The sequence below is a fragment of the Ursus arctos genome, unplaced genomic scaffold (genome assembly GCF_023065955.2).
Source record: "Ursus arctos isolate Adak ecotype North America unplaced genomic scaffold, UrsArc2.0 scaffold_12, whole genome shotgun sequence".
Classification (NCBI taxonomy): domain Eukaryota; kingdom Metazoa; phylum Chordata; class Mammalia; order Carnivora; family Ursidae; genus Ursus; species Ursus arctos.
Genome location: NW_026622786.1, coordinates 58,858,766 through 58,871,847, shown reverse-complemented (window position 1 = coordinate 58,871,847; position 13,082 = coordinate 58,858,766). Strand labels below are relative to the sequence as shown.

General features: G+C 37.1%; 1 protein-coding gene across 2 annotated transcripts in view; it reads right to left on the bottom strand.

Annotated features, from left to right (window-relative positions):
* Positions 1-13,082, bottom strand: part of DAB1 (DAB adaptor protein 1) — a 1,098,018-nt gene that overhangs the window by 1,023,718 nt on the left and 61,218 nt on the right. The window lies entirely within an intron of this gene.

Here is a 13,082-nt window from a genome sequence, read left to right as displayed (position 1 = left end):
TGTATCTGGAGGGTGATTATTAGAACCCTGATTCTTCCAAGCAGGACTCAGGCTAATTCTTCCTGTGAGCTACGCAGGAAAGGCTCTCCCATCTCTATTGCTCAGCTGCGGGTGGTGAAGGCTTGGCGTGGGGGGGTGGCAGGGGTAGTGGTGTGTCAGGTCATTTGTCCATGAATACAGCTGGTAGAGGCAGAGTCAAGAATAGAAGGCAAGTCGTCACCCACTAAGATATTTCCATCTGTTTCAAGAGTTTCTTTCGAACTATTTAGAGATTTTCATTCCTAAGTCCTGAAAGGAGATATAAAAGCAGATCTTTTTTTTATCTGAAGGAGTTCTTCCACAGAGAAATAGACCTTCCAATTATGAATGAACAAAACTAAGCTTAATTGCCACCTGCAGCCTCCATGACATCCAGTGGCCATAGAAACAGAAGTCTGAGGTCTGAGGCAGAGTCACTGTCACAGTTCCCGCTGCCCCACGCAGGGGCAGCAGCAGGTAGGGTCATGGGGGCAGGAGTAGTGGTAGGAGTCATCTGTGGTCTCTGAGAAGCTCTGGAAGGGAAAGGACTTGGTTCTACCGGCAGGTTTAAGAGCAGAGAAGGATGGTTCCCTGTGACTTCAGGCTGCTCTGGATAAAACAACATTCTGAGGCCTTCTACCTTGTACCTAGCACTATCAAAGGAGGTCAGGATACACAGCACTGACCAAAACAGAGGCAGATCCTGCCCTTATTAGACTGATGTTCTAATGGAAGAGATAGATAATAAGAAATAATGCAACAGAGAGGGGGTGGTACAATTAAGTGGAATAAATAAAAATGGAGCAGGTTAAGGATGGAAAGTGATGGTGAGGGTTAGGTATATAGTGCATTCAGAGAAAACCTCTCCAAACAGTTGATACTCAAACAGCAAACGTGCATAGGGCAAACGGGGGGAGTTGCAATTCCTATGGGGAGCAGCCAGATATAAATGTGTTGGGTCTCACAGATAAGTTTTCCTCCTGTCCTCTCTAACTACATCACTGAAAGTCAATCACATTTTATCACCCAAGCATACCATTTGCACCTAAGTCCAAATCGCGGGGCTATGAAAAAGTTATATCACTTTGTTATAGCATCGGTCCTATAGGCTTCAAATAATTTAGTCACAGTTACCAGACCAAAGGGAGAATGTCTCTTTACAAAAAGGGTATATGCTTGGAGTACCCAGGCCCCTAGACTTCTACTAATATTAGCCCGTGCTTTTTCTGTTATGTCACTGATAGATGCAGAGAGACTAAGAGACAAATGAACAAGACAGCTTCTGCCTTTGAAAAAAGACATAATTGAATAGATGGACCAGTCCCATGCACAACTATAATAGTACATCACAGGAAGTGCTGTAATTGTAGGGTATCAACAGTGCTAGACCAATGTAGGGCACATCTATAGTCCTAAGCCAAGCAATGCAAAGAATTCATGAAGGTCGTCCATTGCAAAGTACAAAAGAGTTAGAATCTGGGCAGGAAGATGGGATGCAAGCTAGAAACAAGTTTTACCATCAAAATCAGTATCTAAGTGCTCAATGAGTCTCAAAGAATGGAGTCTTCTTTATTCACCTACTTAAGAAACATTTACTGAATGCCAACCATGTGCCAAGTACTTAATTAGCACAGTGATAAAGAGGCCCAGGCCCCTGCCTTAAGGAGTTCAAGTCCAATAGAGGGGAAAGGCTTGTAAATAGACATTCACAACATAGAGTCATGAACATGTATGAGAGAAGCTTGGGAACAGGGATAAAGGGGACTTATTTCTGGGACTTAGCAATGCTTTAAGGCAGAGAAGACAAGGACCTAGACTTTGCATTTTAAACAACAGAGACAGTTTTATTCAGAATCACAGAAGTTCAGAAAGTACCTTAGTAAACTTAGAAAGTAGTCAGAGTACAGAGGAACTAATGGGGAATTGGAAGAGAGGCAGTAATAAAAACTAACATTTATTAAATACTTACTGAGTGCCAGACACTGTTTTCAGTGATTATATATGTGTATGTATATATATATATATATATATATATATATATACACAAAATCATATAAAGTCATATCATCTTCTGAGTAAATATTATCATCATCTCTATTTCACAGAAGAGAAAATTGAGGAGGTTAAGTAACTTGCTCAAGGTTTCATTTATTTGGACATGGGGATCCATTTAATTCTTTTAATCTGGGAAATGACATAATCAGACCTACATTTAGAAAGATTGGGCTGGTTGCAAAATGTAGAATGAGATTCAAGGGGTACACAATCAAAAGCATGATGACCAGTTAGAAGGCCTTAAAATGGTGTGGGGAAGAAAGGTTGAAGAGCCAAAGATAGGAGGGATCACTTTATCTTTCTTTCTATCCTGAACGCTACCCTTGCTGGTTAGAGTATTCTTGGTCATACGTTTTATCCTTTTAAAGCACTTTGAATATATCGTGCCACTCCCTTTTGGCCTGCAAAGTTTTTACGGAAAACTCAGCTGATAGCTTTATGGAGTTTCCCTCGTATGTAACGATTTTCTTTCCTCTTGCTGCTTTTAAAATTCTCTATCACCCGAAACCAATATAACGCTGTATGTTAATTATATTTGAATTTTAAAAAGAGGTAGGAGGTATCACAGGGGCTGAGACAGGCTATTTAAGGGGAAGAGGTAATGACACTTAGTGACAGACATGATGCAGGGCATAAGAGAGAGGGTGGTAGAAAGGATGATCTTTCAAAGTGCAGATGTAGCCTTGACAGGCAGATCATGCCCTTAAAGTAATGAGAAAAGAGGATAGTCTTATTGTGGCAAAGAACAGACTTATACAAGACTGATGACATTCTTGTCAAATCTCTGAACCCAGGTGTGTGAATTCAGAAGGCCGATTCTTAAACAGCCTGTCAGTCCCACAATGATGTTGTTTTCTTTCTTCTTTTCCTCCCCACTTCCCTTCTCACTTTTTCTTTCTTTCAAATGAGTACGACATAATTTTTTTTAAAAAAGGTAAAATAACAAATGCATATGCAGAAAATTCAAGCAATACAGAAAAATACAAAAATAATAAAAGTTGCCTGAAATCCCACCACTATTAAAATCCTTGGTTCAAGCCTTTCCAGGCATTCATGACTGCATAGCACATACATGGACACATATTCACATACTCACATGTGTTGCAACTCTTATTTTTATTTTGGAAACCTGCTTTTTTCATTTATACTATTATGGAAATATTTCAAAGTCAATGAATATACAGCTAGGTCATCTTTTTTAGTGGCTAGGGGGTTTTCCATTGTCTATATGTTCCATAGTCAATTATGAATTCTTATTATGGCCCAAGTGAGGAAATGAGCAAATCCTTTTCCTCCAAAGCATTGATACAGCCAGATAGAATTAACAAAACCAACATTTAAAGGATTCTGGAAACTGACTAACAGCATGTAACAATCTGAGAAACATTTATGCTTGAAAATCTGCTGAACTTTGGGTCACAACAATGGGAATCTGTTGCATTCTTTCCTGGAACTGTTCCGTTGCTACCACACCTCAGGGTCAGTTGTCATGGAAGTTTTAGGAGGGCAGGGCAAGCCTCAAAGATCAGTGGCTTCTCTCTTAGGCAGAACAGGGCTCCCTGGATTTGAAGGGGTTGGAGATACCCATTCGCATGAGTGTTTTCAATGGAAGCAATGACCCATGAGGCAACCAGCAGGGGCAGTCAATGGTTCTAATAATCCAACATTGCAGTCATGGTTGAGAAAAGCATATTCCTGCCTGGCACTGCTCACATGGCCCAACTGTTCATATACTCTTGGCTAATCTTGAGTATAAGCACACACACATAGGTCACAGGAAAGGGCAAAGCAGAAAGTCAAAGCCAGGGCAACTTTGAAAAAAACCTGAACTTTGAATGTGTTCTCCTCCTAACACACAGTTCCTAGGAAGCCTTCCTGGCTTGAACTGTTTGAACATTTCTGTCCAGTCACTGGATAACCACTAAACTATGCAAACACAGAGAAAGTCTTAGCCTTAAAAGTAAAAACAAGAATGAAAACAAAAATTAAACAATAAACTGAGCATAGACATCAGTGGCGGTACAAAGCAGGAGAGGGAAAGCAGATTTAGCCCATGCAAGTTACTAAATAAAAAAATAAATAAAAAGGCAAAAAATAACAAATATTCAGAATTTAGAGTTGATAAAATATATTCTCTAAAAGGTCCATAGTTCAACAACAACATCATCATGAGATGAACAAAGCAACAGGAAAGTACAACCCAGACTTAGGAGAAAAAAAAGCAGTCAGTAGAAACTGTCTTTGAGGGTCTTAGATGTTGGATTGAGCAGAACAAGACTTCACAGCAGAAATTATAAATGATCCAAGAATTAACAAATTTCAAAACTTTGTAACACATCCCTAAGCAACAGTGAGTAGGAACAACTACTTAAATTTAATTTCTCCTCAATTTTGCAAAGTTGGCTTGGAAGGGACTGAAATAGGTGAATTGTGTACGTAACACAGGAAAGAGAGAAAGGGCAGGAAAAAAAATATTTGAAGAAATACTGGCCAAAATTTTCCCCAATTGATGAAAATCTACAAACTTAATCTACAAGCTTCAAGAAGCTTAATGAATCTCAAGGAAGATAAATACAAAGAAATCCACACGTACACATATCATAGTCAAACTGCTGAATGGCAGAGACAAAGAAAAATCTAAATAGCAAGAGAAAATCTGAGTCCCCTGCATTCTAGACATGTATTATATTTCCAATATTTTATTGTCATAAGCAATGCTGGGGTGAACATTTGTCTGATTATCTGCCAAGGAAAAATTCCTTGAGGTGGAATTCGTGGGCCAAAGGTTATCCTCATTAAACAATTGTGCTTGCACTCTGACCCAGGGTTAGCCCTCTTAAGTGGTACTTGGTATTCTCTCTACTTTTTTCTTTTAAGTCTCAGACCCATGCTGTTCCCTTTTCTTGGAGCTCTCCACCACATCCCTTCTTTCATAGCTGATTGCTTCTAGTCCTCCAGGTCTCAGTTTATAAACATTTTCCTGAAGAGACTTTCCTTGATCACTCAACCAAAACCACAGCCTACCTACCCACACTATTTTTCACTCTCATAGAACTTTTATTATTTCCTTTATAGCATTTACCATATTTTGCAATTGTCCATTGTGTCATCCCTTACTTAATGTCTCTCTACACCTGTGAAAACGGGGATATTGTCTTTCCTGTTCACCACCGTATATGAATATTTAATGCAATTCCAGGCATCTAACAGGGACTTAATAAATGTTCACAGAATAAATTTGCTTTGCCAAAGCAAACACATGCTAGAATTTTTTAAAATAAAAATCTCTGCTTCAGCCAGCATGGTCCCAACCCCACTATCAAAGTCTCCGTCTTTGTCTTTATTGGCTTACTTCTTGTCCTTCCCTCTTTGACATATAATACCTCTTCTCATCCCTCCTACTTCTCTTGACCCTACACCCAGGTTTTGATAACCTACTTTGGACACAGCATCTTCTGCTGGATATACTCGTATGCTCCTTCAACAGAGAAATCACCCTCCAGCAAAACACACCAAGTCTCTTATTAGTAGTAATCTGAGTTTTTTTTTTTTTTTCTGCACCAGATCTTCAGGTCAACTAGCAGAGTTCAAGATTGTAAACTACTTGTGTTGAATCGTGCTGACTCTAAGACTGGGTCCCTCACTGGTCTATAGGAGAGACCATCCTTCCTGCAGTGCTGAAATTGTGCATGTCTGGAAGGTTTGAGATAAAGAGAGGAGGTCACACAATACCAAAACTGACATAAGAGAGTATGTTGCTTATTAGAGAACAATAGCACATTCAATGCTTATGAATGGACATGAGCATTTATGTGTGTCCACTGTTGGTATCCACAAGTGATGGCATAGCACCAGCTGAGGGCTTCATTTCTGTTATTTGTTTTATGAAGTGAAGATGGGACTCTCTGAAGAGATGTATTAAGAATCACAAGAGCAATATTACTCGTATTGCTGATGAAGATGTAGTGAGTAAAATCACACTCGTTCCTCCTGAAGAGGAGCTATCATTCATCAGAGGTTACTGTGTACTAAGGATCCTCAGTTTCAAACTGGGTGTGTTCTTAAAAGCCCCACCTTCCACTCAGAAGTCACTCAACCGTTGACTCAACAGAGTTCAAATTAAAAAAATTATAAGCGACCAAAGATGAGAACTGCTTTTCTAAAGTCCAAACATCATATCCAATTTTAAAGCTTTACAACACATCTCAGAGCAACAGTGGGCGGAGATAACTTTAATTAATTCCACTTAAGTTTTTTCTCCATTTTTTAAAGTTGGCTTGGAAGATATGGAAATCAGCAGTGAATGTGTGTCAGCAAAAATATGCCAACTAGCTGATAAGATTTCCTCAAAATCATCTCCCTAATCTGAAGTACAGGTGAGCACATTCATTCAGAACAAGCACTTAATGCAAAGGCTTTTCCAATCAGCTCTGATTTTTCAAAGCCCTTCTGAGTTTTGTATTTTATAATAACCTTTTTTATTTTTCATCTTGAGTCATTAAATATAGCATGCTAGTAAAGGGAAAACTAGTATGATTCTCATGCACACATTAAAACTGACATTGTGAAAAGCTATTGGTGACACTGCCTTTTAGGGACTGCTAGGGTATGACTTCAGCCTTGGGCCTGGATGCTACTCACGGTCCTCTAATATCACAGAAAAGAAAAAAAAAAAAAGAACCTTAATAATAATTGAGCCCGCACTCAACTAAATGCAGTAATCCCCTCTACTACATCCTCATGGACTCCTTTTAGCTTCTCCTTGAACACCTATAATGAATGCAGGAAGCTTACTTTAGAATAGGGGTTAGATCTGGGGTCATGTCCAACTGGTAGATATATTTTTTTAGTTACTTTTTTAAATTGTTTGCAATTTTTTTAAAATTAGGGGATTTCAAACAAAAACCTAAATAAGGAGGGAGTGGGTACTGGTATCAAATATATTTCTGAGAGGCTGCAGGGGGAGGATAGTTGGAAGACTGAGAAAGTAAGAGCAATTTGTACCATATAAATTTTGGTATTCTTCATTTTCATTTTCATTCAATGCAAAATATTTTCCAGTTTCCTCTGGAATTTATTTTTTGACTCACGGTTAATTTAGGATTGTATTGCCTAATTTCCAAAGATCTGTTGATTTTCCACATTCTTTTCAGTTGTTGATTTTTAATTTGATACTACTGTTGTTGGAGAATGTACTTTGCATGATTTTGTTTAAGTTTATTAAGACTTGTTTCATGGCCTAGCTATGTTCATCCTGGAGAATGTTCTATGTGTGCTCAAAAAGAATATTTTTTCTGCCATTGTTGGATGGAGTGTTATATATAGATGCCAATTAAGTCAAATTGGTTGATAAAACTGTTCAAGTCATCTATATACTTGCTGATTTTCTGCCTAGTTCATCTACCAATTATTGAGAGTGGGAATATTAAAGTCTTCAACTATTGTTATTGAATTGCTTATTTCTCCTTTTAGTTATTTCCAGTTTTGTTTCATGTATTTGGGGACTCTGTTGTTGAGGGCATATATATTTATAATTGTTATATTTTCCTGATGAACTGTCCCTCTTTGCCTCTAGTAATACTTTTTTTTCTTAAAACCTATTTTGTTTGATATTAGTTTAGTGACCCCAGCTATCTTTTGATTATTTGCATGGCATATCTTTTTCTATCCTTTTACTTTAGACCGATTTGACTTTTAGAATCTAAAGGGTGTGTCTCATAGACAGTATACAGTTGGGTCTTCTTTTGTAATCCAGTTTGATCATCAATTTTTTATAAAAGTGCTATTTGCATTTAATAGGAGTACTTTACATTCAATGTAATTATTGATATGGTTGGGTTTATATCCGCATTTTGAAATTTGTTTTCTATGTCTCATGTCTTTTGTGCCTCCTTTATTTCCTTTTGTGTAAAGCAGATATTTTCTTTTTCTTCTCTTTTTTTAATTTAAATTCAATTAGCCAACAGAGTACAGCATTAGTTTCAGATGTAGAGTTTAGTAAGTCATCAGTTGCATATAACACCCAGTGCTCATCACATCACGTGCCCTCCTCAATGCCTTTCACCCAGTTACGCCATCCCCCCATCCACCTCCCCTCCAGCAACCCTCAGTTTGTTTCCTATAGTTAAGAGTCTGTCATGGTTTGTCTACCTCCCTGATTTCTTCCCATTCAGTTTTCCCTCCCTTCCTCTATAGTCCTCTGTGATACTCCTTATGTTCCTCATATAAGTGAAACCATCTGATAATTGTCTTTCTCTGATTAACTTATTTCACTCAGTATAATATCCTCCAATTCCATCCATGTTGATGTAAATTGTAAGAGTTTATCCTTTTTGATGGCTGAGTAATATTCCATTACAGCTATCTATCTATTTATCTATCATCTACATCTCACATCCTCTTTATCCATTCTTTATCCATCTCTTTATCTGTTAAAGGACATCTGGGCTCTTTCCACAGTTTGGCTATTGTGGACATAGCTACTACAAACATTGGGGTGCAGGTGCCTCTTTAGATCACCACCTTTGCATCTTTGAGGTAAATCCCTAGTAGTGCAATTGCTGAGTCATAGGGTAGCTCTATTTTTAACTTCTTGAGGAACTTCCATACTGTTTTCCAGAGTGGCTATACCAGCTTGCATTCCCACCAACAGTGTAAGAGGGTTCCCCTTTCTCCACATTCTTACCAACATTTGTTGTTTCCTGACTTGTTAATTTTAACCATTCTGACTGTTGTGACACAGTGGAATCTCATTTTTATTTTGATTTATACTTCCCTGATGATGAGTGATGTTGAGCATTTTTTCATGTGTCTGTTGGCAATTTGGATGTCTCATATGGAGAAATGTCTGTTCAAGTCTTCTGCCCATTTGACTGGATTATTTGTCTTTTGGGTGTTGAGTTTGATAAGTTCTTTATAGATCTTTATAGCCCTTTATCTGATATTTCATTTGCAAATATCTTCTCCCATTCTAGAGGTTGTCTTTTAGTTTTGTCAATTGTTTTCTTTGCTCTGCAAAAGCTTTTTATCTTGATGAAGCCCCAATAGTTCATTTTTGCTTGTTTCGCCTGCCTTTGGAGACCTGTCTAGCAAGAAGTTGCTGTGGCAGAGGTTGAAGAGGTTGCTGCCTGTGTTCTCCTCAAGGATTTTGATGGATTCCTGTCTTACATTTAGGTCTTTCATACATTTTGAATATATCTTTGTATATGGTGAAAGAAAATGGTCCAGTTTCATTCTTCTACATGTGGCTGTCCAATTTTCCCAACACCATTTGTTGAAGAGATTGTCTTTTTTCCATTGGATCTTTTTTTCTCCTTTTTGAAGATTAGTTGGCCACAGAGCTAAGGGTCCATTTCTGGGTTCTCTATTCTGTTCCATTGATATATGTGGGTTTTTTTTGTGCTAGTACCATACTGCCTTGAGCAATCTACACATTCAAAGCAATCCTTATCAAAATACAATTGACATTTTTCACAGAGCTGCAACAAATAATCCTAAAATTTGTATGGAACAAGAAAAGATCCTGAATAGCCAGAGGAATGTTGAAAAAGAAAACCAAAGTTGGTGCCATCACAACTCTGGATTTCAAACTGTACTACAAAGCTGTAATCATAAAGTAGATATTTCCTAGTGTACCATTTTAGTTCCTTGTTTGATTTTTTTATTGTATCTTTTAAGTTATTTTCTTAGTGTTTTTTTTTCCCCAACATTTCAATATGCATCTATCAGAATATACTTCAGGTTAATACTAACTGAATTACAATGAAATATAGCAAATTTTTTTTTAAAGATTTTATTTATTTATTTGACAGAGAGAGACAGCCAGGGAGAGAGGGAACACAAGAGGGAGGAGTAGGAGAGGAAGAAGCAGGCTCCCAGCAGAGGAGCCTGATATGGGGCTTGATCCCATAATGCCGGGATCATGCCCTGAGCTGAAGGCAGACGTTTAACGACTGAGTCACCCAGGCACCCCGAAATATAGCAAATTTGTTCCAATGTATCTCCATTTCCTTTCCCCTCCTTTGTTCTATTATGATCATAAATATTATATTGTTTAAGTTATCAGCCCCAAAATACTTTGTTTGTTTTTAGTTTTATAATTACTGTTTTCTGCAATTGTCTTTTAAGTCAGTTAAAAGAAAAATATATATTGACTGTCTTTTGTATTTACCTACACAATTAATTATAGGTATTCTATTTCTTTGTGTAAATTCAAGTTATCATCTGGTGTCATTAATTTCCAACCCAAAGGATTTTCTTTACTATTTCTTATAAGACAAGTCTGTAGGCAGCAATTCTCTCAGCCTTTATTTATCTGAGAATATCTTTATTTCATCTTCTTTTATGAAGAATAATTTTGCTGTATATAGAATTCATAGTTGATAGGTTTTTGACTTTTAGCATTTTGAATATGTCATCATATTGCCTCTAGCCTCTATTGTCTTTGATGAGAAGTCAGTTATTAACCCTGCTGTGGTTCCTTGGTATTCAATGGGTTGTTTTACTCTTGCTGCTCTTAAATTGTCCCTTTGTTTTTGGTTTTCAACTATTTGACTATGGTGTGTCTAGATACGGATTTCTTTGTGTGCATCTATCTTACTTGTAGTTCATTAAGGTTCTTGGATGTGTAGAATAATTTTTAAATTAAATTTGGAAAGCTTTTGGCTATTAGTTCTTCAAATGTTGTTTCTTCCCCTTTCTTTCTCTTATCTTTTTTCTAGGACCCCCATGAAATATATATTGATATGTTTAATAGTCGCCCACAGGTCTCTGATGCATTGTATTTTTCCTTCATTTTTCCTTCTGGTTCCAAATTGGATGAGTGCTATTTATCTATCTTACTGTTTACTAATTCCTTCTCCTGATGTCTTGAGTCTGCTCTTGAGCACTTTTAGTGAATTTTCCTCTTCAATTATGAATTATTCAACTCCAGAATTTCCATGTTTCCTTTTTAAATAACTTCTATCTCTTTGTTGATATTCTCTACTTAATGAGTCATTGTCAACATATTTTCCTTTAATTTTTTAAAAAATGGTTTCTTCTAGCTTTAACATTTAGAATAGCTGTTTTAAAATCTTTTTCTACTATCTTCAAATCTAGGCCCCTCAGAGATAATTTCTATTTTCCCCCCTGTATCTACAAGTCACACTTTCCTGCTTCTTTTCATGTCTCATAATTTCTTGATTGAAAAATTGATACTTTAGGAATTATATTTTAAATGTTTTTCATATTTCTTTATAAAATTAATTATTTGATTATTTGGTTACTGTTAACTACTTCATACTTCAATTAAAATAGTTTTTCTTCTATTGTAAATTTGCTGCAGAATAATGAGAGAAATCATCTAACTTTTTAAACAAAATCTTTGTTTTCCTTCCTTTATAAAAAAAAATATAATAGAAATAAAACAGGGGGTACCTGGGTGATGCAGTCAGTTAAGTGTCTGACTCTTGGTTTCAGCTCGGGTCATGATCTCAGGGTCATGAGATCAAGCCCCATGGAGTCTGCTTGGGATTCTCTCTCCCTCTCCCTCTGCCCCTCCTGCCTGTGTGCTCTCTCTCTCTCTCTCTCTCTAAAAATGGATAAATCTTAAAAAAAAAGAAATAAAACAGAATATTGATATACTAGCACAAGAGGACATTCTTATAAAACTAAATGGCATAAGAGAAATTTCCTGTGAAAGTTCACATCAAAAACAATGCATATGCTATATTCTTAGAGATATGGAGAATAAAGACAGATTTGTCCTTTACATGAATTGCTGAATATGAATAAAGACTTCAGATGAGGAAAAACAAAATTCTTTATTCCAATTCCCCCCAGAGGTTGTTTTTGTTGCCAGAGTTTTTGTTTTAGTTTATTTGTTTAGTGATTATACTGGACTAATTCTACCGAATTTGTCTCTCCCAAATTGTGCAACTACTAATGTGTTTTTTTTTTCTTTCAGTTTTTCTTTTATTTCCATTTTCATTTTCAATCCTGGCTTGCTAGAGTTTGCCCCAGTTGGCATAGCGTAGTGATCAGTCATTTATTGGTCAAAAGTAGTACTTAAATATCATGATTTAGTAAGATTTCTTCCCTTATTCAGATGCAAATTGGTGCAGCCAATGTGGAAAACAGCATGGACATTCCTTTAAAAATTAAAAATAGGGGTGGGGCGCCTGGGTGGCTCAGTCCTTAAGCGTCTGCCTTCAGCTCAGGGCATGATCCTGGCAGTCTGGGAAAGAGCCCCACATCAGGCTCCTCTGCTGGGAGCCTGCTTCTTCCTCTCCCACTCCCCCTGCTTGTGTTCCCTCTCTCACTGGCTGTCTCTCTCTCTGTCAAATAAATAAATAAAATCTTTTTTTAAAAAAATTAAAAATAGGGGTGCCTGGGTGGCTCAGTCAATTAAGTGTCTGCCTTTGGTTCAGGTCATGATCTCAGGGTCCTGGAATCAAGCCCTGCATCAGGCTCCCTGCTCAGCGGGGAACCTGCCTCTCCCTTTCCCTCTGCCACTCTCCTTTGGTCGCTGTCTCTCTCAAAATGAGTAAATTTAAAAATCTTCAAAAAAAATTAAATTAAATTAAAAACAGAATTACCATAAGATCCAGTAATTCCACAACTGGGTATTTACTCAAAGAAAATGAAAACACTAAAAAGATACATGCACCCTTATGTTTACTACAGCATTATTTACAATAGTCAATATATGGAAACAACTGAAGTGTCCAAAGATAAATGAATGGATAAAGAAGATGTGATATGTATACAACAGAATATTACTCAGCCATAAAAAAGAATGAAATTTGCCATTTGCAACAACATGGATGGAACTAGAGAGTATAATGCTAAGTGAAATAACACAAAGACAAATACCATATGATTTCACTCATACGTGGAATTGAAGAAACAAAACAAATGAACAAAGAAAAAAAAGACAAAGGAAAAACAGACTCTTAAATACAGAGAATGAACTGGTGGCTGCCAGAGGGGAGGTGGCGGGGTGGGGGGTGAAACAGATAAAAGAGATC